At 44.2% G+C, this 27,313-nt stretch overlaps 1 protein-coding gene across 2 annotated transcripts in view; it reads right to left on the bottom strand.

Moving 5' to 3' along the window:
• Positions 1-27,313, bottom strand: part of mapk8ip1b (mitogen-activated protein kinase 8 interacting protein 1b) — a 118,152-nt gene that overhangs the window by 30,069 nt on the left and 60,770 nt on the right. The gene's annotated exons all lie outside the window — the stretch shown is intronic.

Here is a 27,313-nt window from a genome sequence, read left to right as displayed (position 1 = left end):
TGATCAATCTGCCTGCCCTGAGCCTGCCTGCCACTCTGTACCTTTCGGGCTCTGCCCTGGCCTACGGTCCCCTTGCCTGCCCTTTGCCTGCCCCCTGTTTACATAGTAAACGTCCGTTATTCGAACGGTCTGCATCTGGGTCTTTTCCTGAGCCGTGATAGCTATATACTGAAAGATTAATGGAATCTCTGTGTGTAGCCGGACAGGTAGGATGACTGACAATAGTGAAGGTAAACAGGCGGTCATGGGTCAGGTGACTGAGAGGAATGGAGGAGACTGAGGCAGGAATTTACTGGATAGTATATTTTCCTGGATATTTTGTGTGTGCTGCATAACAAAGGAAACAGAATAACATGTATCAAATAAAATTAATATTCACAAAAGTGAAATCATAACAATCATTCTCATTACTAACATAATTAGGCAATTCAGCAATTCAGTTCAATAGGAATTCAATATGAAGCATGATTGAGTCATTTAGGATCATAAGGGTTCATCATAATCATGAGAATGCAAATAAATTGATAAGGTATCAATTATTCAATCAATTAATCAATTTAGGAAATAATAATTACGTTTCATACTATATACATATTAATGACTTAATTGGCCAGTGATGATCTGTAGGGCCGTTGATTTGTGGATGCACAGAATATCTGGATTAGATGGAGTTGGGGGAGAGAAAGCAGAGAGGTCGGGCGGTGGTGATTTCCTCGTTTTAATGAATTGAGATCTCACCCAGTAGTTTATCGAAATTAGATTTGTTTTCAAATTCTTTGTAACGTCTGTGTAATCTGAGGGAAATATGTGTCTAATATAGTCAAACATTTAGCAGGAGGTTAGGAAGTGCAGCTCAGTTTCCACCTCATTATGTGGGTAGTGTGCACATATCTGTCTTCTCCTTTTTTGATAATGATTTTCCAATGTGTCAAGTAATTATCTTTTAGTTTTCATATGAATTAGTTGAGTCTACATGTAATTGTGTTTCTGTCTTGGGGGTCTGTTTGTGTTTGTGAACAGAATCCCAGGACCAGCTTCCTTAGGGCACTCTTCTCCAAGTTCATCTCATTGTTCATTTAATGCATGTACAGAATAATTTGTCCAATTCTCACTAATTATCAAAATCCAGAAAAGAGCCGTGAACAGGCATACCTACTCCGCCATGACCTCCGGATGAGGTCCTCGGTGTCCTACACCGCCTCGACGCCACTCGAGAGGTTTCACCTCCAACTAGTGGAGGGCCTCCTACCACGAGTCGTCTCAGTAAGCCAGCCACCCAACCTACCCAGCAGTCCGCCCAGGGAGGCAATGCCCTGCTGTCCCTCCCGGACAAGTATGATGGGACTCCGGGACTACATCCAAATGCCGTGGCTTCCTACTCCAGTACTCCCTCTATTTCGGCCTTAAGATGGGAGCCCCCACCACGAGAGGTCCAAGGTTGCCACAGTCATTTCCCTGCTGACCAGGCAGGCGTTGGAGTGAGCTACAGCCATCTGGGAGAGAGGCGAGAAAGAGCTGGGTTTCTACGAGAGGTTCATGGCTATGTTCAGTGCAGTCTTCAACAATCCACCAGAGGTCAGAGAGGGAGGTGAGCAACTATTCCAACTCCAACAGGGAGCCCAGACTGCTACTGAGTACACCCTCACCTTCCGGTACGTGGCAGCCTCCAGCGGATGGAATGAACCGGTGCTCTGCACCCTATTTTGTATAGAGGACTACACAAGGAGGTCCAAACAGCCAGGAGTGGCACCAGCTTCAGCTGTGTCCGATGCTTCCCAACCCAGGGTCCACTGGGGAAGAGGGCCAAACCCATCCTAGGTTCCATGTCATTTGAGAGTCCTGTAAGTGCCCTCCAGCCCATAATTTTGTCCTCCTGTATCGTTGGCCCCATGTTTTGGGATGTAGATGTAAACATATGCCATGCTCTGGAGGAGGAACCCGCACCTGCTACATGCTCTCCTGAGCACATCTATGTCCCCACAGGTGGTAAGAGACCTGGGCACACACATCCCTCGCCGCTGGACATCCAGCTTTCACCTGTACCATTCAATCCATCTCTGCAAAGTACTGGTGGCTCACCATGGCGCAGGTCATCGCCCGCTTTTTCAACTCCTACTCTGTATATGCCCAAACCAAATCTCCCGGCATGCTTCAGCAGGAAAACTCGGCCTTGGTCCCTTCTGTCCATAGATTTCTTACTGATCTCCATCCATCTGGATGGTTTCACCATGGTTGTTGTGGACAACCATTTTATCCTCTCTGGTCTCCTTACCACCCTCCAGGTCGCTGAGGCACTGTTCCAGAAGGTCTTCTGGTACTATGGCCTTCCGGAGGACTTGATCTCTGACCATGGTCACCAATTCTCGTTGCGGGAATGGAGAGCCTTCATGGAGAAGCTGGGGGCCATGGCCAGCCTCACATCCAGGTACTGGCCTCAGTCCAACGGGCAGGTGGAGAGGACCAACCAGGAGCTGGGGAGGTTCCTTAGAAGTCACTGCCAGGACAGGCAGGGGGAGTGTGCCCAGTTCCTTCCCTGGGCGGAGTATGCCCAGAACTCACTTTGTCACTCCTCCACTGGGCTGACTCCCTTCCAGTACATCCTGGGATATCAGCGGGCCTGTTAGTTTTTCTTTAAGAAGCCCTCCTGTTCTCCACTCTTTACCTGTATTAACTGCACCTGTTTGAACTCGTTACCTGTATAAAAGACACCTGTCCACACACTCAATCAAACAGACTCCAACCTCTCCACAATGGTCAAGACCAGAGAGCTGTGTAAGGACATCAGGGCTAAAATTGTAGACCTGCACAAGGCTGGGATGGGCTATAGGACAATAGGCAAGCAGCTTGGTGAGAAGGCAACAACCCTTGGCGCAATTATTAGAAAATGGAAGAAGTTCAAGATGACGGTCAATCACCCTCGGTCTGGGGCTCCATGCAAGATCTCACCTCGTGGGGCATCAATGATCATGAGGAAGGTGAGGGATCAGCCCAGAACTACACGGCAGGACCTGGTCAACGACCTGAAGAGAGCTGGGACCACAGTCTCAAAGAAAACCATTAGTAACACACTACGCCGTCATGGATTAAAATCCTACAGTGCACGCAAGGTCCCCCTGCTCAAGCCAGCGCATGTCCAGGCCCATCTGAAGTTTGCCAATGACCATCTGGATGATCCAGAGGAGGAATGGGAGAAGGTCATGTGGTCTGATGAGACAAAAATAGAGCTTTTTGGTCTAAACTCCACTCGCCGTGTTTGGAGGAAGAAGAAGGATGAGTACAACCCAAAGAACACCATCCCACCCGTGAAGCATGGAGGTGGAAACATCATTCTTTGGGGATGCTTTTCTGCAAAGGGGACAGGACGACTGCACCATATTGAGGGGAGGATGGATGGGGCCATGAATCGCGAGATCTTGGCCAACAACCTCCTTCCCTCAGTATGAGCATTGAAGATGGGTCGTGGCTGGGTCTTCCAGCATGGCAACGACCCGGAACACACAGCCAGGGCAAGTAAGGAGTGGCTCCGTAAGGAGCATCTCGAGGTCCTGGAGTGGCCTAGCCAGTGTCCAGACCTGAACCCAATAGAAAATGTTTGGAGGTAGCTGAAAGTCCTTATTGCCCAGCGACAGCCCCGAAACCTGAAGGATCTGGAGAAGGTCTGTAATGGAGGAGTGGGCCAAAATCCCTGCTGCAGTGTGTGCAAACCCGGTCAAGAACTACAGGAAACGTATGATCTCTGTAATTGCAAACAAAGGTTTCTGTACCAAATATTAAGTTCTGCTTTTCTGATGGATCAAATACTTATGTCGTGCAATAAAATGCAAATTAATTACTTAAAAATCATACAATGTGATTTTCTGAATTTTTGGAGTTAATACAGGTAATGAGTGGAGAACAGGAGGGCTTCTTAAAGAAAATCTAACAGGTTGGTAGGTGATCAAATACATATGTCATGCAATAAAATGCTAATTATATTCTTAAAAATCATACAATGTGATTTTCTGTAGTTTTGTTTTACATTCCGTCTCTCACAGTTGAAGTGTACCTATGATAAAAAAATTACAGACCTCTACATGCTTTGTAAGTATGAAAATCTGCAAAGTCGGCAGTGTATCAAATACTTGTTCTCCCCACTGTAGATGGGACCCCCGCCTATGCCGTCAGGTCCCTATTCTACTCCTGGCATCGTGGGGGTTGGCTTCATTTCCTGGTGGACTGGGAGGGGAACGGTTCAGAGAAGCGCTGTTGGGTTCCAGTGGGCCACATCCTGGACCCCAACATTGTCCATATTTGTTTATATGCCTTGTTCATGTTTATTAAACTCACCTTCTGCACCTACTTCCTGATTCCAATTTGAAAATACTCTGGATACATTCAGTAACATAATAAGAATATTAATTTACATTTTGGAGTAGGTGCAAGATAAAAACATTTACAGTTTGAGTTAGAGGTCTAAACGGTGTCTACGTGTGGCCACACACCTCTCCAAACTGTGCATAGTTCCTAAGTAATTTCAATGCACTTTAAAACTCAAAGAAAATAAAGTTGCTCTCCTAGCTTTGCCATTGACGAACTGAAGCAAGTACACCTGTATTTTTTTTTTGGAACACAGCCCTGCATCCCCACCATCATACAATCAAAAAAAGTTTCATTATAAATTGCAATCTTGACAGGTTATTCTATTGCCAACATGACAACAAGTTATAAAGTAATATTTTATAGCGTTAGGCTTTCAAAAGGCAAACATATTGTAATTTTGGTGCGCATTTAATGGAGTCATGAGTACATTCAAGTGTGAGTATGAAGTGCACATTTGGACTCATGGGTTTGTAGTTTGCTTGTATAACATCAAAGCAGTATTTATTATAATCCTCATCCTCTTTCAGAACACATACACTCCTCTCGCTTTACAGCATTCCCCTCACTCAGAGTACAACAAATGTGCAAAAGTTTCCCAAGTAGCAGACGGGTTGGGGACATCTTCTTGTTGTGCATGCTGCTCAATTTATAATGAATGTCAGTCAAAACCCATACAGCGCTGTGAAGCGGAGAACCTGAGCTCTGATAGAATGTTACTGTACGGCCACTGCATTCCAATTTAAGCGCTCAATCACAAAATCTGCCATTTTCAACCGGGATACGGATACAGGGGCTGTGAGTGGGAAGGGATACTGTGTTATCACTGATCTAATAGCACAGCCAGATTACCTGGATTGCAGTTGAGAGTACAATAAAAGTACATAGTGCAAGTGATAAACGCTATTCGAGATTCTACGCAGATTAATATAGCAATTGTGAAGATCTCCACAGACCTGCGACCTTTGCATGTTATCTTGAACATGCATGCTTTCTATGATTACATACAAAGACATTATAGTTACAGTAACCTCAATGTGGCAATGGATGTGTTGATAATTTTAAGGTTGAATAAATACTGTTATATTTGAAGATAGGCTATTTTCTGTATTACTAAAGTAATAACAATGCAAATATCAGTATATTTATTTAAAGTGCACTTAAAGTATAATTGAGTCCAACATATCAATTATACATTGGTAGACAAACTGGAATTAAAGACAGACTAAGTCAGTGGGAGAGATAGAACTATCCAAACATAATATTTTTGTACATCTACTTCAAATGTTGATATTTGGTTGGACTGACAAAGCACAATTTAATATCCAGTTTGTCTACGAACACATAATTTATATGTTGGATTCATATCTCCATCACCAAAAATATAAGTATAAGTTTCTAGTGATGACTTATAAAGTATTGATACATTTCATTTGCTCTGTTAAACCTACCCTTTGAAATGACTTTGACAGCAACAGTGAATCTTTCTAGTTATTAAGCAATCTCTCAATAATCTTCCTTATGATAGCATATTGGTAGTGTTCAGTAACAAATAACAAAGCCAAGCATTGCTGGGCCTGGTTAAAACCAAATGGATAGCTGTAGATATACACTGCTCAAAAAAATAAAGGGAACACTAAAATAACACATCCTAGAACTGAATGAATGAAATATTTTTATTAAATACTTTTTTCTTTACATAGTTGAATGTGCTGACAACAAAATCACACAAACATTATCAATGGAAATCAAATGTATCAACCCATGGAGGTCTGGATTTGGAGTCACACTCAAAATTAAAGTGGAAAACCACACTACAGGCTGATCCAACTTTGATGTAATGTCCTTACAAAAAGTCAAAATGAAGCTCAGTAGTGTGTGTGGCCTCCACGTGCCTGTATGACCTCCCTACAACGCCTGGGCATGCTCCTGATGAGGTGCGGATGGTCTCCTGAGGGATCTCCTCCCAGACCTGGACTAAAGCATCCGCCAACTCCTGGACAGTCTGACTGTCAACGTGGCGTTGGTGGATGGAGCGAGACATGATGTCCCAGATGTGCTCAATTGGATTCAGGTCTGGGGAACGGGCGGGCCAGTCCATAGCATCAATGCCTTCCTCTTGCAGGAACTGCTGACACACTCCAGCCACATGAGGTCTAGCATTGTCTTGCATTAGGAGGAACCCAGGGCCAAACGCACCAGCATATGGTCTCACAAGGGGTCTGAGGATCTCATCTCGGTACCTAATGACAGTCAGGCTACCTCTTGCGAGCACATGGAGGGCTATGCGGCCCCCCAAAGAAATGCCACCCCACACCATGACTGACCCACCGCCAAACCGGTCAAGCTGGAGGATGTTGCAGGCAGCAGAACGTTCTCCACGGCGTCTCCAGACTGTCAAGTCTGTCACATGTGCTCAGTGTGAACCTGCTTTCATCTGGAGAATTTGCCAATCTTGGTGTTCTGTGGCAAATGCCAAATGTCCTGCACGGTGTTGGACTGTAAGCACAACCCCCACCTGTGGACGTCGGGCCCTCATACCACCCTCATGGAGTCTGTTTCTGACCGTTTGAGCCAACACATGCACATTTGGGGCCTGCTGGAGGTCATTTTGCAGGGCTCTGGCAGTGCTCCTCCTTCTCCTCCTGGCACAAAGGCAGAGGTAGCGGTCCTGCTGCTGGGTTGTTGCCCTCCTACGGCCTCCTCCACGTCTCCTGATGTACTGGCCTGTCTCCTGGTAGCGCCTCCATGCTCTGGACACTACGCTGACAGACACAGCAAACCTTCTTGCCACAGCTCACATTGATGTGCCATCCTGGATGAGCTGCACTACCTGAGCCACTTGTGTGGGTTGTAGACTCCGTCTCATGCTACCACTAGAGTGAAAGCACCGCCAGCATTCAAAAGTGACCAAAACATCAGCTAGGAAGCATAGGAACTGGTGGTCTGTGGTCACCACCTGCAGAACCACTCCTTTATTGGGGGTGTTTTGCTAATTGCCTATAATTTCCACCTGTTGTCTATTCCATTTGCACAACAGCATGTGAAATTTATTGTCAATCAGTGTTGCTTCCTAAGTGGACAGTTTTGATTTCACAGAAGTGTGATTGACTTGGAGTTACATTGTGTTGTTTAAGTGTTCCCTTTATGTTTTTGAGCAGTGTATATATAGATATATGCTGCCCAACCTATAGTTTTTTCGTGATAGCTAATATAATGTTGAATATCTGATGTTGTTTCAAAGGTAGAAATTCCTTTTATAAAATATGTTGAAAAAGGGTTACCATGATGACATAATCCTGGTGTAACATTTTTTTCCATCAAAACAATGTATTTTCCAAGTCACAATATGTTGACAAATTACATTGAAACATTGGGCACCCACCCCTTCTTCCTCTCCTTGCTGACTCTCATTAACACATCAGGCAGAAATGGTGTGTCACCATGGTACCCCTATCAGAAATGTAGCAGGTCAGGTGTGCATGGTATGTATGTGTGTGTCATAAACCTTGATGACTAACCATAGGATGGCCAGCTTGGGCTATATTCTATCAGATCCGTGCTAGCCGACATCCGCATAACAGTTGTTTTTGAGGTGTCGGAGGTGGGTAATTGTCTAATTACCCACCATTTCAGTGGGTGAGACGTTACAAACCCTAAGTTGACTGTGCCTTTAAACAGCTTGGAAAATTCCAGAGAATGATGTCATGGCTTTAGAAGCTTCTGATTGGCTAATTTATATCATTTGAGTCCATTAGAGGTGTGCCTGTGGATGTATGTCAAGGGCTACCTTCAAACTCAGTACCTCCTCGCTTGACATCATGGGAAAATCCCCCCAAAAAATCAGCTGTAGACCTGCACAAGTCTGGTTCATCCTTGGAAGCAATTTCCAAACGCCTGAAGGAACCACGTTCATCTGTACAAACAATAGTACGCAAGTATAAATACAATGGGACCACACAGCCGTCATACCGCTTAGGAAGGAGACGCTTTCTGTCTCCTAGAGATGAATGCACTTTGGTGCGAAAAGTGCAAATCAATCCCAGAAGAACAGCAAAGGAACGTGTGAATATGCTGGAGGAAACAGGTACAAAAGTATCTATATCCACACTAAAACGAGTCCTATATCGACATAACCTGAAAGGCCGCTCAACAAGGAAGAAGCCACTGCTCCAAAATCGTTGTAAAAAAGACAGACTACGGTTTGCAACTGCACATGGGGACAAAGATTGTACTTTTTGGAGAAATGTCCTCTGGTGTGATGAAACAAAAATAGAATTGTTTGACCAGGATTATGTTTGGAGGAAAAAGGGGGAGGCTTGCAAGCCAAAGAATAACATCCCAACCGTGAAGCACGGGGGTGGAAGCATCATGTTGTGGGGGTGCTTTGCTGCAGGAGGGACTGGTGCACTTCACAAAATAGATGGCATCATGAGGCAGGACAATTATGTGGATATATTGAAGCAACATCTCAAGACATCAGTCAGGAAGTTAAAGCTTAGTCACAAATGGGTCTTCCAAATGGACAATGACCCCAAACATACTTCCAAAGTTGTGGCAAAATGGCTTAACGTTGTGTTATGGTAATGAGCTTGCTGATAGATTTACACAATCCTGGATATAGGTTTTTTTTCATAGCTAAACGTGACGCAGAAAACCGAGCGATTTGTCCTAAACAAATAATCTTTCAGGAAAAACTGAACATTTGCTATCTGAGAGTCTCCTCATTGAAAACATCTGAAGTTCTTCAAAGGTAAATTATTTTATTTGAATGCTTTTCTGTTTTTTTGTGTAAATGTTGCCAGCTGAATGCTAATGCTAAATGCTACGCTAAATGCTACGTTAGCCATCAATACTGTTACACAAATGCTTGTTTTGCAATGGTTGAGAAGCATATTTTGAAAATCTGAGATGACAGTGTTGTTAACAAAAGGCTAAGCTTGAGAGCTAGCATATTTATTTCATTTCATTTGCGATTTTCATGAATAGTTAACGTTGCGTTATGGTAATGAGCTTGAGTCTGTATTCACGATCCCGGATCCGGGATGGGGAGATCAGAAAGGTTAAGGACAACAAAGTCAAGGTATTGTAGTGCCCATCACAAAGCCCTGACCTCAATCCCATAGAAAATGTGTGGGCAGAACTGAAAAAATATGTGCGAGCAAAGGAGACCTACAAACCTGACTCAGTTACACCAGCTCTGTCAGGAGGAATGGGCCAAATTTCACCCAACTTATTGTGGGAAGCTTGTGAAAGGCTACCTAAAACATTTCACCCAAGTTAAACAATTTAAAGGCAATGCTACCAAATGCTAATTGAGTGTATGTAAACTTCTGACCCACTGGGAATGTGATGAAAGAAATAGAATCTGAAATATATAATTCTCTCTACTATTATTCTGACATTTCACATTCTTAAAATAAAGTGGTGATCCTAACTGACCTAAGACAGGTAATTCTTACTAGGATTAAATTCAGGAATTGTGAAAACAGAGTTTAAATTGATTTGGCTAAGATGTATGTAAACTTCCGACTTCAACTGTATAATGAATCAACATAATCACTAGATTAAAGACCCACTTTGTAAAATTTAGATATGCAATTTTATGGTTTCCAAAATGTCTAAAATTGATTTTTTTATTTTACCTTTTTTTAACCAGGTGGGCTAGTTGAGAACAAGTTCTCATTTGCAACTGCGACAATGCCATGATGAAGAAAAGCAGTTCGACACATACAAGAACACAGAGTTACACATTGAATAAACAAACATACAATCAATAATACAGTAGGAAAATCTATATACAGCATGTGCAAATGAGGTAGGTTAAAACTTCATAGAGATAGGGCTGACTTCTGCCCCTTTTGGAGGAATTGGGTACCCATAGTAAACTGAAAAAAAATCTGTCAAGAATTGCTAATATATGCATATAATAATTATTATTGGATAGAAAACACTCTAAAGCTTCTAAAACCGTTGGAATTATGTCTGTAAGTATAGCAGAACTCACAGGGCAGGCATTCTTCCAAACTAGTTTTTGTGGTCATGAAAGTTGTCATCGCCCCCACCCTTCCCAACCAGTTATGGATCTGGGGAGACTTTCTATGTCTTCCACTAGATGTCCTCATTCAGTAGAGCTTTTAATCGTTCAAATCCCGCGAGAATTGGCCCTATGGGAGTGAAATTAGTGTGTGCCAGGAGAAAATACCTTGTGCGTTGGGGCGCGAATTGGTCCCGGCCATTCCTTTGTTCCAGCACTCCTGGGAAGAGCTAACGATGACCGGTTGAATAGAAATTTGTTTTGTGTGTTTAAAACATCATAAAGCTTGCTTCTGCACTTATTTTGATCTGTTTAGTCGACATATAATATGTCATTTTGAAGTTTTGATGCGCAACTTTTCCGGACCAGAGGACATTTTGGGTGCATTTCAGCTGATGTTATTAGCAGTAGCTAATACAAAGACCCAAGACTTGAAACCAAACGATGTATTGGGTAAGTATGAACCCTTCCAGAACATTCTGAACGAAGACCATCGAAGGTAAGGGAATATTTATGCTGAAATCTGTGTTTCTGTTGACTCCAACATTACGGAGAAATGTAGCTTATATCTGAGCGCCGTCTCAGAATATTGAATAGTGTGCGATTTCTGTAACGTTAAAAATAAATGTAACAAAGCGATTGCATAAAGAAGCAGTGTATCTTTCTAACTATATGTAGAACATGTATATTTAGTCAAAGTTTATGATGTCTATTTACGTTATCTTGCCGCGCTACCTAGATTTCCTGAGGACATTTTTGAGTATTTTCTGAACATGAATTCAATGTAAATGGACATTTATGGATATAAATGGCATATTATTGAGAAAAAAAAATGTACTGTGTAACATGTCCTATTACTGTCATCTGATGAAGATTTTCAAAAGGTTAGTGAATGATTTATTTTTTAATCCTGCGTTTGTTGATTGCATGTTTTGGCTATTCAAATGAGCTGTGTCTGGTGGTGGTTTGACATATATATGTGCTATGTTTTCGCCGTACAACATTTTAGAAATCTGACTTGCTGGCTAGATGAACAAGGTGTTTATCTTTCATTTGAGCTATTGGACTTGTTAATGTGTGGAGGTTAAATATTTCTAAGAATATTTTTGCGTTCCATGCGCCACCGTTCTAGCTGAACGTGGGAGGGTAGGTTCCCAGCTGGGAACCATGATCTCTAACAGGTTTTAATTAAGAGAGGTAAGGCAATAAATAGGCCATGGTGGCAAAGTAATTACACTATAGCAATTAAAAACACTGGAATGGTAGGATGTGCAGCGGATGAATGTGCAAGTTGAGATACTTGGGTGCAAAGCAGCAAGAGAAATAAATATATAAATACAGTATGGGGATGAGGTAGATTGGATGGGCTATTTACAGATGAGGTATGTACAGGTGCAATGATTTGTGAGCTGCTCTGACAGCTGGTGCTTAAAGTTAGTGAGGGAGGTTAAGTCTCTCCAGCTTCAGAGAGTTTTGCAGTTTGATCCAGTCATTGGCAGCAGAGAACTGGAAGGAGAGGCGGCCAAATGAAGAAGTGGCTTTGGGGGTGACCAGTGAGATATACCTGCTGGAGCGTGTGCTACAGGTGGGTGCTGCTATAGTGACCAGTGAGCTGAGATAAGGCGGGGCTTTACCTAGCAGAGACTTGTAGATAACCTGGAGCCAGTGGGTTTGGCGACAAGTATTCAGTTTGTAACACAACAAGCAAGGTAATGGTTGTATTCTCAGCTGTCTTTACAAAACCAAAGGTAACAAGGAAGAAAAACTAAAGCTGCAGAAATATTGGACATAGAAAGGATCTTATCAGATTTGCTTTCAATAAGAACATATATTTGTTTTGCTAAGTCTTTATTTATACATGATATATTTTCAATCTTATAGATACAGGCAGACAAACATTGCCTTCAAAAAGTATTCACACACTTGAATTTTTCCAACTCTAGATTTTGTGTAAGTGGCCTATTCACAATACCCCATGATGTAAAAGTGGTATAATGTTTTTAAGAAGCAGTGTCACATAATCATGATGATGCACAATATAAATCCTATGTCTTGAAATCTTTACTGTTGATATGCAAAACATTTTGAGACTGTATCAACAGTGGACTAATGGAGAAAATACCATAAGATAGTCATTGATTGGACTTTTCCTTAAGGGCCTAAATATGTTCTATATTTTGTTCACATTCAATCTAATCACAACGTTGGACATCTTTTCCTTATCTTTCTGGCTGCCCGCCCTCTTCCCTTCTATGTTCAAGCTTGTGTACTTGTCATATACACATGACATACAGTAGATGGAGTACACAGTGGAATATAATTCTAACCTGCAGGTTCACCTCTTGACAATGCAACAACAATAGAACAAATAAGTAGCTAAATGAATATGAAGCTCAATGAAATAATTTCAATAACCCTGCAAAAACCTAATATATATATATATATATATAAAACCTAATATATATTTTACAAATGTTACATAGCCTATATGGAAATAACATACATAAGCCAAACATGTTTACCTAGAATGAAATAGGTTATAAGATTGACTTCATTGTCAGTTCTACCACCTCAACATTGCCCATTTTAAGCAGGGTTAAATACTATAACTATATATGAATCGACAAAGCCATCGATCACATGACACCACATGACTCAATAGCGCATTGAAGCCAAATGGAGTGGGTTAAGATGGCATCTCATGGAGATATAATATGTGCAGTTTGAGCTACTCCAGGAAGTGACGTTGCAAGCTAGCTCAGTGCTGCCCCTTCTCATTGAGTAAATCAAGTTGAAGGACGACCCTGATACTGCAGGCTGCCATTAGCAACCAAATTATCTTTATAACTTCTTCGTTGAGCGATATAAAATTAATGACACAAAGAGTGACCATGAAGATGGAGATTTTTGGTTCACTATTTTGGAGATCCTGTTTTTTTGCAAACTATGCCTGCAGCACCGTGATAGGCCTTGAACTTCCATGGCTTCAATAAGAGGGCGGCAGTCATTCTTCCCTGGTTAAATATCTAGTTGTAGTAATGTTCAGCTTCAGTCCACAGGGGGCACTTTGTCATTGTTAGAAGACATGTGCTTCAGTCAGAAAAATGTTCTCTCATCTCTTTCGCTCTCAGCTAGCTAACAAGCCAGCAGCAATCAAAGTCAAAATTTGACAAAGAACCAGCTACAAAGAGGACCATATGCATGTCAGGTACATTTACAGCCCAACAGCTAGCTAGCTAAATGTCCATGAATGTTTCATGTGTTTTGACCTGTCCACAAATTAATATAGTTGTTTCACAGTTGGTTTTGATATAATGACCTGTGCGTCATGATAATGTCTGGTGTGGATGGACAAAATCAACATGCGCATGAAGGCGCACGCACACTCGTGGTTGGTGTAGTAAGCATGTTAGCCAACCATTAATGCTGAGGGAGACTAGCTAGTTAGCTACCACCAACCCTGCACAAACCTGTGGCTAACTCTGCTGCTGCACTTTGACTTTCTGGCTGTTCTGCCCTCTCTTCCTCATTCACTGCTCGTGTTTAACCTATTAAACCTGCTCGCTTTTTTTGCCTCTCTTTCGGAGGAAGTTTCGAATATGCATATTTGCTCTGTGCTATGCTGTAGACTGACTGAGTGACGACATTGACATCTAACTGGCGGTGCCCTGCTTTGTGAAATCTCAACCAATATTAGCAGGCACCGCGTCACTCCAGTGGCTTCTTGCAGTGCCTGCTACTGCCTAGTGTATTTTATTTGATTGTTTCAAACAGCTGTCTGAATCAAACTTGCTTGACACGTTAACAATGGGCGCTTTCTAGAGGATCAATAGTGTGTTGCATTATTGGGATAAAAAGCTCTGACTTGCATCTACATGTCGACAGCAGGAACTGTACAAAAACCATGTGATCAAAGTTAACGCAGTGTTTGATGAAGTCGTCTTCTAGATGTTGCCGTTGCTTCTCACCAACTACACCATGCAGCCATCACCTGGTTAGTGGGAGGTATTATTTTATTATAGTTGTGCTGGTTGGCGCAACTGTAGTGTGTATTGATTGAAGGGCAATTTTAAATTAAAATCTCCTTACCATCATCAAGCCAATGAAAATTCGCAAATCAACTTCAAGGTATAAAACACACTCCCTGCCTCTCACAATGATCCATTCGGCCATTAACGAGAACCACGATACCTGATTTTTTTCTTTAGGCTTGTCAGACCATTTTTCCCCCAAATCTGGCTCAAATTCTAGATGTCAGATTAAGGGAAAACGGATACCTAGTCAGTTGCAAAACATTCAACCGAAATGTGTTTTCAGCATTTAACCCAAACCCTCTGAATCAGTCAGGTGTGGGGGCTGCCTTAATCAACGTCCATGTCATTGGCACCCAGGGAGGAGTTATTGTTGGGGGTTAACTGCCTTGCTCAAGGGCAGAATGGGAATTCGAACCAGCTACCTTCTGGTTACTGAATAAATGATTTTAACCATTAGGCTTAAAGCGATTGAACCCAGGCTACAGAGTCCATAGGGTGACTGACCATTAGACTGAGATCCATTTGGACAGAACAAGTTTGAAGGTGCAACAGTTTTGATTAAATTCACAATTTATCGCTCTCGCATTTCTGCCCAATAAAACCCAATGATGTGCTACCTTTTTGTAGCATTTCTGACAATTTGAACATATTTTCAGCCAAATCTCAGTGTTCTATTCCGGTCAAACAACTTGGTTGCTTCGCAACAGTAGCAGCTAGCTAGTAGAAGGCTAGCAGCTGTTGTTAGCAATATATATAGGCAGGTAGCCTAGTGGTTAGAGTGTTTGACAAGTTACCAAAAGGTTGCAAGATCGAATCCCTGAGTTGACAAGGTAAGAATCTGTCATTCTACCCCTGAACAAGGCAGTTAACCCACTGTTTCTAGGCTGTCATTGAAAAAAATAATTTGTTCTTAACTGACTTGCCTAGTTAAATAAAGGTAAAAATAAATAAATTGTCCTGCCTCTGGAAGACTGAAATCTCTGGAAGACTGAAACAGGTTTCCCTCAAGATTTAGCGCCATCCATAATTCCATCCATCATTTCTTCAATTCTCACCAGTTTCTCAGTCCCTGCCGATGAAAAACATCCCCACAGCATGATGTGACAGATCATGTGACACTTTTGCAGATTGCACACAGGTGGACTATATTGAACGAATTATGTGACTTCTGAAGGTAATTGGTTGCACCAGATCTTTTTTCATTTCACTTCACCAATTTTGACTATTTTCTGTATGTCCATTACATGGAATCCAAATAAAAATCGATTTAAATTACAGGTTGTAATACAACAAAATAGGAAAAATGCCAAGGGGGTGAATACTTTTGCAAGGCACTGTATACACAGATGCAGATCTCATGCAATCTGTAGTTAATAACAGTCTGTACACATAAAATAGCTATGAGTGAGCATGTTGTAAACTGTAAAGTAGTTAACTAGATGTTTCATCATCTCCATTAGCTATACATTTTGCTATCGCATAAAAAATGCATACAACAAAATCTCTCAATACATTTCATATTAGTCCAAAAATGTTCTGACATTTGGCTTGTAGTTAGTTCTTGTGCATGAAAGAAGTGGATACAATTTTCAAGGACCTACCAGAACTGCGAGGGAGAGATAAACACTATGATTGGGAAGAAATCAAACATACGACCCCTAGGTGTCAACGTATTCCCACAGATCAATAGTACTTGATGGAGTCCACCAGCTTGCTGCACTGGTGTAATGTTAATTTACATATGATTTGTATATTAACATATCTGGGACATTTTGGAGAAGACTTATGGATCTGTTTGACACATGTAAACATTTCTGAGGTGGGGTAACGAAATGAGAAATGGCAATCCTGGAGAGATGGAAATACCGTATACTTTGTGAAATCAAATGCCTTATTTTCTCACACTTTAAAATGGGGGATACAACCATTCATGAAGACAAATTATCTTAAGTATGTAAGCCCCTACCCGCTGAGTATAAAACATTATGGTTTTAATAAATACCCCAAAATAGACTGAATGGGCTTGTCATTCACACAGACATGGAAAATCAAGTGCATTTGATCTAAATATGGGTATACGAGGACATCTCGTGGTCACCAGGTTTTTCATCCTCAATCACTAGCTATCATAAATGTGTGTCTCCTTCACAAGCTTGATGATGGGTGAGTCCCCTTTCCTAAGCAAAAAAAACACAATTCCATATTTTATGCACTCGCATGGAATGAGATGTATTTCACGCAGATATTTACATTGCAGCATGTATTGTCATTGACTAGAACAAAATATAATTGTATGAGCTATGCATCTGTGTACCAGTGTTTTTGTACCCCTGTACTATCTAGCTAGATTGAGCAGTCCTGACTCAGAGGCAGTCTGTTCATAGCTATCTTGCTAGCTAACTTAGCTCATCAACCAGTATTTTCTTTGCTATGTCTGCACAGTGCCACATATTAAAGCCTTGAATTTTGTATTTATTACGGATCCCCATTAGCTGCTGCAAAGACAGCAGCCACTCTTCCTGGAGTCCAAACAACCTCTTAAAGCTAGGGGGCAGAATTTTCACTTTTGGATGAATAGCGTGCCCAGTTTCAATTTCCTGCTACTCATGCCAAGAATATAAGATATGCATATTATTCATAGATAGAAAACACTCTGAAGTTTCTAAAACTGTTTGAATCATGTCTGTGAATATAACAGAACTTATTTAGCAGGCAAACCCCGAGGACTAACTGTTCAGAATTGTTTATATATTGTCTTTGCCATTGGAAATTTAATAGAAATATACTTTTAGTTCCTACATCTTCCACACGATGTCGCCAGTATTTGGAATATGCCTGAGGTTATTTCTTTGTCTTTCTTTGCAGGAAGTAGGCCAACTCGGAACGGGGGACCCTTTTGTGAGTTGCACAAGACGTGATGAGCAGAGTTGGTTTCTTTTCATTCATGTATTGAATACAGATTGCCCCGTCTACAATTTGATCGATTATTAACGTTTAAAAATACCTAACGTTGTATTACAAAAGTAGTTTGAAATATTTTGGCAAAGTTTATATGCAACTTTTGAAATATTTAGTAGTGACGTTGCGTTTTTCTAAGCTGTTTTTTTAATGGATCAAACGGGCTTTATAAATGGACATTTTCGATATATATGGACAAAATGAATCATCATCACCATCACACAACAATATTACAACGAATGTGTGTAAAGCGTGTGTGCTAGCGCTTGTGTGTGTCTGTACCTTTGTGTGTGTCTCTTCACAGTCCCCACTGTTCAATAAGGTATATTTTCACCAGTTTTTTAAAATCGGATTCTACTGCTTGCATTAGTTACCTGATGTGGAATAGAGTTTAAGGTAGTCATGGCTCTATTTAGCATTCTGCGCCTCCCATAGTCTGTTCTGGGGATTGTGAAGATACCTCTGGTGGCATGTCTTGTGGGGTATATATGGGTGTCCGAGCTGTGTGCTAGTAGTTTAATAGGGATAGCCCCCTTTTTTTCAATTTTCACTTAAATTACATTTCAAAATCTAACTGCCTGTAGCAAGGATATGCATATTCTTGGTACAATTTAAACGGGAACACTTTGAAGTTTGTGGAAATGTGAATTGAATGTAGGAGAATATAACACCATAGATCTGGTAGAAAATACAAAGAAAAAAACAAATGTTTTTTTCTAACACAATCTTTGAAATGCAAGAGAAAGGTTCCAGTTCCAGCCATCACTCTGGCTGTAATTCCGATGGTGTCCATAAGATGGCAGCAACGTATGTGCAAAGTTTCAGACTAATAACTTAACCCTCCCGTGGTCCTGAGGTCAGAGTGACCCAGGCCCTGTGTGTGGAGGGCTCCCCTTTCTGTGCTCTGTGCTCGCGGGTCAGAGTGACCCAGGCCCTGTGTGTGGAGGGCTGGCGCTCTTGCGCTGGCGGGTCAGAGCGACCGTGCCAGCCATTGGCGAGGCGTGTGCCTTTGAGCGGAGTAGAGAGTCTGCGAGTGTGGCGAGGCTGTGCCCGGCTCCCCGCTCTGCGCTCTGCGCTCTGGGCTCTGTGCTCTGCGCTCTTGGGTCAGAGTGACTCAGCCAGCCGCTACACAGGTCCGGACGTTTCTCGCTGTGTGCTAGAGAGCAGCCGAGTGTTAGAGTCGCGCTCGTGGCTCAGAGCGACCCTGCCAGCCACTGGCGAGGCGTATGCCGTCGAGCGTAGTAGAGTGTCTGCGAGTGTGGCGAGGCTGTGCCCGGCTCCCCGCTCTGTGCTCTGCGCTCTGGGCTCACCGCTCTGCGCTAGTGGGTCAGAGCGACCCAGCCAGCCGCTGCACAGGTCCAGACGTGCTCCGCTGTGTGCTAGAGAGCAGCCGAGTGTTCTTGTTGTGCTCTGCGCTCGTGGGTCAGTGCGACCCAGGCCCTGTGTTTCCAGGGCCGGCGCTCTGCGCTCTGTGCTCTGCGAGTCAGAGCGACCCTGTCAGCCACTGGCGAGGCGTATGCCGTGGAGCGTACTAGAGTGTCTGCGAGTGTGGCGAGGTTGTGCGCTCGCGGGTCAGAGCGACCCAGCCAGCCGCTGCACAGGTCCTGACGTGCTCCGCTGTGTGCTAGAGAGCAACCGAGTGTTCTTGTTGCGCTCGTGGCTCAGAGCGACCCAGCCAGCCGCTGCACAGGTCCAGGCGTGCTCCGTTGTGTGCTAGAGAGCAGCCGAGTATTCTTGTTGCTCGGCTGGGGTGGGTCGACTGCACACGGCTACTCACGAGCGCGCAAGCGAGCCTCGAGCATTTTCTGGTCTCGGTCTCCCGTGTAAGCCGGCCCGGCCAGCCCTACGTAGAGAGGATACTAATATTGTCAGCGGCACCCACCCACACCCACACACACACACACACACAAAGTGACCGGCGCCCCACCCGTGCCAAGTGCGCTCTTGCCCGCAGCTCAGCGGACCCGATCAGTGGAGCCGAGCGGCCATGGCCGCGCGTTTTACGGCCGCGCAGGTTCTAGAACAGATCTTGTCCAGCGTGGACCAAGAAGACTACTCGGATTGCCAGGAGGAGGAGGAGGAAGAGGTTTCGGAAGACGAAGTCGGGGAGGAATACAACCCTGAGCGCCCTTGAGGTCGACGATGCCTCTTCTCCCTCTTCTGAGGAAGAGCAGCCTGAGGAAGAGCCTCCCGAGGACGAGCACGAGGACGAGCGCGAGGACCGCGGCGAGGAAGAGATCTCCTCGGCCCCGGACCAACGGAAGCCGCCGTTGCTGTCGAAAAACAGCAAAATCGAGTGGTCCCCCATGGCCTACGGCCGCCGCCGCGGGCCCCTCGCGATCCGCCGGGCCGAACCAGACTCCAGGCCCCACGGCCTATGCCGCGACACAGGCCCGCGACATCGCGTCCGCCTTCCACCTGTTTGTCACACCGGCGATAGAAAGGATAATTGTGGAAATGACGAACCTGCACGGGGCCAGAAAATACGGTGACGGCTGGCGACCCATGGACGCCACGAACCTGCGCGCCTACGTAGGGCTGCTGATCCTAGCGGGCGTCTACAGGTCCCAGGGCGAGGCCGCGGCAAGCCTGTGGGACGCCGAGAGAGGCAGGACCGTGTTCCGAGCCACCATGCCGCTCAAGGTCTTTCACAGGTACTCGAGGCTGCTGCGATTCGACGACCTCCAGTCGAGACCCGCCAGACTCGCCACGGACAAACTCGCAGCCATACGGGAGGTCTGGGACCTGTGGGAGGCGCGGCTGTCGGCCCTCTACAACCCGGGGCCCAACGTGACGGTGGACGAGCAACTGGTCCCGTTCAGAGGTACTGTGCGTGCGCGTGCGCGTGTGTGCGCGCATTTGCTTATATGTCTATACAGAGAGGCAGTGCTGCCGTAGCAGCGGTACAAGCAGCGGCTGTAGCAGCACTGGCAGCGTGTGTAACACAAAATTTGGCCCTTGGCCCCGTGACACAGTAACCACACTAATGTCTTGTCCCCTTTCCAAAAGGCCGCTGTCCTTTCCGTCAGTACATCCCCAGCAAGCCGGCCAAATACGGCATCAAGTCGTGGGTGGCCTGCGACGCCAAGTCCAGCTACGCTTGGAAGATGCAAGTGTACACCGGCAAGGCGGCCGGCGGAGGCCCCGAGAAGAACCAGGGGATGCGCGTCGTCCTCGATCTGACAACGGGTCTGAGCTGTCGCAACGTCACCTGCGACAACATCTTCACCTCCTACGACCTGGGCCAGCGGCTCCTCGAGAGGAACCTCACCATGGTGGGCACGGTGAGAAAGAACAAGGCCGAGCTCCCGCCCACGCTGCTCGAGTCCAGGGGCAGACAGGTCCTGTCCTCCAGGTTCGCCTTCATGCCCACCGCCACTCTGGTGTCCTACCTGGCAAAGAGAAACAAGAACGTGCTACTTTTGAGCACGCTGCACACAGAGGGCCACATTAGCGATCGCCGCGACAGGAAGCCGGCCCTCATCCTAGACTATAACTGCAACAAGGGCGGCGTGGACAACCTAGACAAGGTGGTGGGCATTCCACAACATCCTCGACGTGTCCTCCTACAACGCCTTTGTCATATGGCGAGAGATCAAGCCTGACTGGATGCCTGGCAAGCGGAACAAGCGCAATGAAGCCGCTGATCCAAAGAAGGCAGCATCTGCCCCGCACCGAAGTGGCGTCAGTGCTTGTCAAAGTACTACAGAGTGCTACGGCGGCGGCGGCGCCTCGTGATCAACAGCGCGAGGGCCCCGCCGCTGGCACGGCCTCTGCCCCGCTCGTTGCCCCGGCCACCGGGGCAAGTAAGAGGAAGAGGTGTCAGCTCTGCCCAGCCAAGAAGGACTCCAAGACACACACGGTGTGCTGCAGGTGTAAGAAATACATCTGCAAAGGCTGTTCACACGCCTACTGTCACACTTGCGCACATTGGGCCTTTAGCCAGGACGGGACAGGGTGACCCGGAGGACGCGGGGACTAGACACAATACCAGGACAACGGGAGGGTTAAAGTATTAGCGAACTACAGGACATTTAGTGTGAAGTCACCCAGGTACGTATGGGCAAATCATGAGAGACATTTGCATTCATATGACATTTTTCTACAGTATTAGTAGCCATATAAGTTCAACATTTGCAAAACAACCAGTTTTCATAACTTTCATAACTGCCAAAAGGAAGAGGCATGCTGTCGCATGGTTAGCACCTACATTTAGCAACAGACACATGGTTTCCGGATACTCCCGTAAAGCCCAGCTCATTGGCTATCGAGCTAGCTTTGTTCGACCCCGATTGGTGCTAATTTGACAAAATACAGTCGTTCAAGTGAAGACGGCCCGCGTCACGGGTGTGCCATGAAGGCGTCGCTCTCTGACCAAATATGGTGTCCTATAGGATATACTACACCCCTAATGATATAGTGAAGTCTTGTTGCGTTCTAGGATCTCTGAGGAATATATACAAATGTGATTTGACTCGTTGAAACAACGTTTAGGGTGATATTTTTTACAGATTCCTTTCTTTGCAAATTGAACGAGTGGAAAATGGATCGTGCATGCTATATGGACATATTTAGGATATGAAAAATATTCTATCTAACAAAACAACACTTAATGTTATCTCTGGGACCCTTTGCATGATGAGTCAGGGCAAGATTTCAGAATGTAAGAACACATTTCACCTTCAGAGGTGAATTTATCAAACCTATCGCGGTGAAAAAAAGTGTTTTATTGTTAGGAGCTCTCTTCAAACAATAGCATGACATTTTTTTCGCAGTAATAGCTACTGTAAATTGAACAGTTCAGTTATATTAACAACGGCTTTCAGCCGATATAAGACACCTGTACTGTATGTACCGACATTTGTTGTTTCTCTAAAATTTGCGATCTTGACATAAGGCGCTGCATGATTTACACTTCTCACAAAAACAAGTAGTGATGAAGTCAATCTCTCTTCCACTTTGAGCCATAAGAGATAGACATGCATATCATTAATGTTAGCTCCCCATGTACTTTTAAGGGCCAGCCGTGCTGCCCTGTTCTGAGCCGATTGTAATTTCTCTTTGTGGCACCTGACCACACTACTGAACTACTGTCCAGGTGCGACAAAACTTGGGCCTGTTGGACCTGCCTTGTTGATAGTGTTGTTAAGAAGGCAGAGAAATGCTTTATTATGGACAGACTTCGCCCCATCTTAGCTACTCTTGTATCAATATGTTTACAGTGACAGTTTACAATCCAGGGTTCCTCCAAGCAATTTATTCAATTTCCACATTAATTTCCACAACTTGCTCAATTTCCACATTAATCATTACAAGATTTAGTTGAAGGTTTAGTGAATGATTTGTCCTAAATGCAATATATATACAGGACCATTCTGGAAGAAAACCTGATGGAGTCTGCAAAAGACCTGAGACTGGGATGGAGATTTGTCTTCCAACAAGACAATGATCCAAAACATAAAGCAAAATCTACAATGGAATGGTTCAAAAATAAACATATCCAGGTGTTAGAATGGCCAAGTCAATCGAGAATCTGTGGAAAGAACTGAAAACTGCTGTTCACAAATGCTCTCCATCCAACCTCACTGAACTCGAGCTGTTTTGCAAGGAGGAATGGGGAATAATTTCAGTCTCTCGATGTGCAAAACTGATAGAGACATACCCCAAGCGACTTACAGCTGTAATCGCAGCAAAAGGTGGCGCTACAAAGTATTAACTTAAGGGGGCTGAATCATTTTGCACGCCCAAGTTTTCAGTTTTTGATTTGTTAAAAAAGTTTGAAATATCCAATAAATGTCGTTCCACTTCATGATTGTGTAACTAACTGACTAATGATTACTCCCTAGATCAGCTAGATGCAGGCAAGGTGGTGTTGAGTGTGTCACTGTGTCACCTTGATTGAAAAACTCGATCTGTGCACCTACGTTGTAAACTTTCATTCATAGGCTAGGTCAGGGTTTCCCAACCGAGGGTAGGCATACCCCTAGGGGTACATGGGCAGTGCCCTGGGGGTACACTGGTGGATTTTCAAAATTGTGAAGAAAAAAATATATATATATATATATTTGGAAAAATATTATTCCCCAAAATATGTTCAAGTTATTTCAGTCTTTATAGGTAGGAAAACATTTACTGAGGTCACTGGTGTGAAATGTAGCTACTTTATATTAATAGGCCAGTTTTTTTACTTTGGGTGTGTGTGCATTTCTCTGTCTACCTGGCCTCTGTTCGCTCAATGGTTGATCCTCTGCTCGCACAAAGTGCACGTGATCCTTTGCTCTGTGCACTAGAGTGCCTGCTGCTGTTATTCTAACAGAAACTATCCAGATCTAGACCAATCATTGATAAGACAACAGCGGACGCACTGAAGATGGTACCATTTTCAAATCACATGATGTACTGTAGGATCGATGACATGGGCGTTGATATCGTAGATCAAGTGGTGGAAAATGTTAAAAAAAAATCTGGTCCATTTTCTCTGCTATTGGATGAAGCCACTGATGTCAGTGAGGTAGCCCAGTTGATTGCGTTTGTGTGATTCAAAGACATTTTGGAAATGAATGAGCATATTCTTGTCTGCAAGTTGATTTGCAGACAAGATTATGCTCATTCAGCCAATCTGTTGATTTCTGCGCTCTTCCAGATATATAGTATGAGTCTAGCCGCAATAAGAAAACCCACTGAGGCAAGACCAAACTCTTCTTTGCTAATACCTGGTGGTAAAATACACTGCTCAAAAAAATAAAGGGAACACTAAATGACATCCTAGATCTGAATGAATAAAATATTCTTATTAAATACTTTTTTCTTTACATAGTTGAATGTGCTGACCACAAAATCACACAAAAATTATCAATGGAAATCAAATTTATCAACCCAAGGAGGTCTGGATTTGGAGTCACACTCAAGATTAAAGTGGAAAACCACACTACAGGCTGATCCAACTTCGATGTAATGTCCTTAAAACAAGTCAAAATTAGGCTCAGTAGTGTGTGTGGCCTCCACGTGCCTGTATGACCTCCCTACAACGCCTGGGCATGCTCCTGATGAGGTGGCGGATGGTCTCCTGAGGGATCTCCTCCCAGACCTGGACTAAAGCATCCGCCAACTCCTGGACAGTCTGTGGTGTGGCGTGGCATTGGTGGATGGAGCGAGACATGATGTCCCAGATGTGCTCAATTGGATTCAGGTCTGGGGAACGGGCGGGCCAGTCCATAGCATCAATGCCTTCCTCTTGCAGGAACTGCTGACACACTCCAGCCACATGAGGTCTAGCATTGTCTTGCATTAGGAGGAACCCAGGGCCAACCGCACCAGCATATGGTCTCACAAGGGGTCTGAGGATCTCATCTCGGTACCTAATGGCAGTCAGGCTAACTCTGGCGAGCACATGGAGGGCTGTGTGGCCCCCCAAATAAATGCCACCCCACACCATGACTGAACCACCGCCAAACCGGTCAGGCTGGAGGATGTTGCAGGCAGCAGAACGTTCTCCATGGCGTCTCCAGACTCTGTCACGTATGTCACATGTGCTCAGTGCGAACCTGCTTCCATCTGTGAAGACCACAGGGCGCCAGTGGCGAATTTGCCAATTTTGGTGTTCTCTGGCAAATGCCAAACGTCCTGCACGGTGTTGGGCTGTAAGCACAACCCCCACCTGTGGACGTCGGGCCCTCATACCACCCTCATGGAGTCTGCTTCTTACCGTTTAAGCAGACACATGCACATTTGTGGCCTGCTGGAGGTCATTTTGCAGGGCTCTGGCAGTGCTCTTCCTGCTCCTCCTTGCACAAAGGCGGTCCTGCTGCTGGGTTGTTGCCCTCCACGTCTCCTGATGTACTGGCCTGTCTCCTGGTTGCGCCTCCATGCTCTGGACATGCTCTGGACACTACGCTGACAGACACAGCAAACCTTCTTTTAACAGAGCTAGCCTTGTTAGCCTTGCAACAGAGCTAGCCTTGTTAACCGCTGCGCCTGTAATTGCGCTACGTGTACGTGTTGAGGCTGAATTCAACGCAGACATTGTTGAAAAACGTTGATAAAACAAATTAAATTAACTTTCCCCTCAAAAAAAATGATACTAAATGTTCTATTCTATCAAACTTCGGAGGATTTTATCGGAAGGCTCCTTTAAGACAACCATCTTGCTTTGCAACATTACGTGACTCCAGACCACTTTACTTTTTCCACATTATTATACGTTACAGCCTTATTCTACAATTGATTAAATAAAACATTTCTGATCAATCTAAACACAATACCCCATAATGAAAAAGCAAAAACAGCTTCTTATCTTTTTTTGCAAATGTATTCAAAATAAAAACGCAAATACCTTATTTAAGTAAGTAACCAGACCCTTTGCTATAAGTCTTGAAATTGAGGTGCATCCTCTTTCCATTGATCATCCTTGAGATGTTTCTACAACTTGATTGGAGTCCACCTGTGGTAAATTAAATTGATTGGACATGATTTGAAAAGGCACACACCTGTCTATGTAAGGTCCCACATTTGACAGTGCATGTCAGCCAAAAACCAAGCTATGAGGTCGAAGCAATTGTCCGTAGAGCTCCGAGACAGGATTGTGTCAAGAAACAGATCTGAGGAAGGGCACCAAAATTACGCAGCATTTAATGTCCCCAAGAACACAGTTTCCTCCATCATTCTTAAATGGAAGAAGTTTGGAACCGCAAAGACTCATCCTAGAGCTGGCCGCCAGGCCAAACTGAGCAATCGGGGGAGAAGGGCCTTGGTCAGGGAGGTGAACAAAAACCTGATGGTCACTCTGACAGAGCTCCAGAGTTCCTCTGTGCAGATGGGAGAACCTTCTAGAAGGACAACCATCTCTGCAGCACTCCACGATCAGGTGTTCATGTTAGAGTGGCCTGACGGAAGCCACTCCTCAGTAAAAGGCACATGTACGCCTTCTTGGAGTATGCCAAAAGGCACCTAAAGGACTCTCAGACAATGAGAAACAAGACTCTCTGGTCTGATGAAAACCAAGATTGAACTCTTTGGCCTGAATGCCAAGCGTCACTTCTGGAGGAGACCTGGCACCAGTTCTACGGTGAAGCATGGTGGTGTCAGGATCATGCTGTGGGGATGTTTTTCAGCGGCAGGGACTGGGAGTCTAGCCAGGATTGAGGGAAAGATAAACAGAGCAAAGTACAGCAAGATCATTGATGAAAACCTGTTCCAGAGCGAACAGGTCCTCAGACTGGGGTGAATTTTCACCTTCCAACAGGACAACGACCCTAACCACACAGCCAAGACAGGAGTGGCTTAGGGATGGCTTAGGGATCGGGTTCAATTCTGGCCTCTGGACCATCCAGACAAACATCTCTGGAGAGACCTGGAATATATCTGTGCAACGACGCTCTTCATCCAATCTGACAAAGCTTGAGAGGATCTGCAAAGAAGAATGTGAGAAACTCCCCAAATACAGGTGTGCAAGCTTGTAGCATCATAAACAAGAAGACTCAACGCTTTAGTCGCTGCCATAGGTGCTTCAACAAAGTACTGAGTAAAGGGTCGGAATACTTATCTAAATGTGATATTTTTTTTTTTTTTATACATTTGCAAAAATGTTATCAATTTTAGAATAAGTCTGTAACATAACAACGTGGAAAAAGTCAAGGGGCCTGAACATACTTATGTGAAGTGACATTTTCATCCATGACTCTAATCAAGACCAAGCACAGGAACAGACTGGACTTGGAGAAAAGCCTGATCACTGCTGTCCCAAAATACTGACAGAGTATGAGTGAAAGACATGATCAAGTTTCTCACTGATTGGTGAGTCAACATGTGTCATACACAAGTCTAGAAATATGGGTTACATTTACTGGGAGAATGTGTGTAACATTTGATCTTTGTTTTTGTATAATTTTCTGGACACTTCAAGATGTGAATAAATCCTATAAAAAAGATT

The sequence above is a fragment of the Oncorhynchus mykiss genome, chromosome 6, assembly GCF_057628025.1.
Source record: "Oncorhynchus mykiss isolate SJ-2025 chromosome 6, ASM5762802v1, whole genome shotgun sequence".
NCBI lineage: Eukaryota > Metazoa > Chordata > Actinopteri > Salmoniformes > Salmonidae > Oncorhynchus > Oncorhynchus mykiss.
The sequence above is the reverse complement of the archived record's forward strand: the minus strand, read 5'-3'. Positions and strand labels throughout refer to the sequence as shown.